This window comes from Loxodonta africana, chromosome 23 (genome assembly GCF_030014295.1).
Source record: "Loxodonta africana isolate mLoxAfr1 chromosome 23, mLoxAfr1.hap2, whole genome shotgun sequence".
Classification (NCBI taxonomy): Eukaryota; Metazoa; Chordata; class Mammalia; order Proboscidea; family Elephantidae; genus Loxodonta; species Loxodonta africana.
The window spans coordinates 16,905,306-16,907,177 of NC_087364.1; the positions used below are offsets into that span (position 1 = coordinate 16,905,306).

Sequence of the window (1,872 nt, forward strand, 5' to 3'; positions counted from 1 at the left end):
GACACATCACGAGACTGGCAACCAACGTCACAAAACAATTTGTATATTCATTGTTTAATGAGAAGCTAATTTGCTCTGTAAACCTTCACCTAAAGCACAATTAAAAAAAAAAAAGGATTTTTATCCATTCATTATTTTTAACTGTAGTGAAAGTATACGGTCACTACCAATCTCTGCATGTGCGCTTCAGTAGCATTGACGACGTTCAAGTCGTAGCATCCATTCTCCCTATCCTTTCCCAAGTCATTCCACCACCGTTAACAAGCTTAAGGAACCCTGGTGGTGCATATGCTTAAGCGCTCAGTTGCTGCCTAAAAGGTTGGCGGTTTGAACCCACCCATTCGTTCTGCAGGAGAAAGAATTGATGATCTGTTTCCTTAAGGATTACAGCCTAGAAAACCCTCGGGGGCAATTCTACTCTGCCATTATGGCTGAGTAGAAAAATATGGACCGTGTCATGAATTTGCATGTCAGCCTTCACAGGGCCTTGCTAATCTTCTCCGTGTCGTTCCAATTTTAGTATATGGGCCGCTGAAGAGAGCATTATTTATGTTTTCATAAAAAGAACTGTTAGGGTTTTTTTGTTGTTGCTGGCTACCCTCGAGCTGATTCCTCTCATAGCGACCCCATGTGACAGAGCAGAACTGCCCCACAGGGTTTTCTAGGCTGTAATCTTTATGGGAGCAGATTACCAGGTCTTTTCTTCCACAGAGCCGCTGGGTGGGTTTGAACCGCCAACCTTTTGGTTAGCAGCTGAGTGCTTAACCGTTTGCATCACGAGAGCTCCTTGTTAGTTTTTTTTAGTAGGAGACATTTCTTACCTTCGTATTAGGTCAGAGCACATTTCCTGTAAAATGATAAGCAATATCTATACATGGATGTTTAACCTCTGGGAATAGAGGCCTCATGTCATGGCTTTCATGGCTGAGGGCCTCAGACTGAACATGACCTTGGTGGTTGAGGACGTGGATGCTGGAGATGCTCACATCTGGTGTGGTTCGCATCTCAAACCTCAGTTTCCTAGCTGTAAAATGAAGTTTTTGTGAGGAGTGAAAAAAAAAAAACCAAACCCACTGCCGTTGAGTCGATTCCGATTCATAGCGACCCTATAGGACAGAGTATAACTGCCCCGTAGAGTTTCCAAGGAGTGCCTGGCAGATTCGAGCTGCTGACCTCTTGGTTAACAGCCATAGCACTTAATCACTACACCACCAGGGTTTCCTGGGAGGAGTAGATGAGATAAAGTACATAAATATTGATAGCTAATACTTGTGTCCACCACTGTCTGTCAGTTTGTCCTACTGTGGTGACCTGCATATTGCTGTGATGCTGGAAGGTATGCCAGCAGTACTTCAAATACCAGTAGGGCCACCCATGGTGGACAGGTTTCAGTGTAGCTTCCAGACTGAGACAGGCCAGAAAGAAAGGCCTGGTGCTCTCTTAAAAGTAGCCAGTGAAAATCTTATGGATCACAACAGAGTACTGTCTGACATAGTGCTAGAAGATGAGCCCTCTAGGTTAGAAGGCACTCACAACACACAGTGGCTGCAACAATGGACTCGGGCATACCAACTGTCTTAGGCTGGGTTCTCTAAAAAAAAAAAAAAAAAAAAAATCAGCAAAGTACACAAATATATATATATCAAGAGAGCTGTATCATGGAAATGGCTCACCATGATTGTAGAGGCTGGAATGTCCCAAGTCCGTGGGTCAGGATAGAGTCTTCTCCTGAGTCATGTAGCCACACGGGCTGCCAAACCCAAGATCGGCAGGTCAGAGAGCAGTTCTCTTGTTCACAGGCTGTGAAGATCGATGAATCCCAAGATCAGCAGACAAGACTGCAGTTAAGCTGCTAGCTCAAGTCCCAAGAAC

At 44.6% G+C, this 1,872-nt stretch overlaps 1 non-coding gene across 1 annotated transcript; it reads right to left on the reverse strand.

The window, feature by feature from the left end:
* Positions 1–439: 439 nt before the first annotated feature.
* Positions 440–542, reverse strand: LOC111751692 (U6 spliceosomal RNA). Its single transcript, XR_002786790.1, has one exon. It is a non-coding gene; the product is annotated as a U6 spliceosomal RNA (small nuclear RNA).
* Between the last annotated feature and the right edge of the window lie 1,330 nt (positions 543–1,872).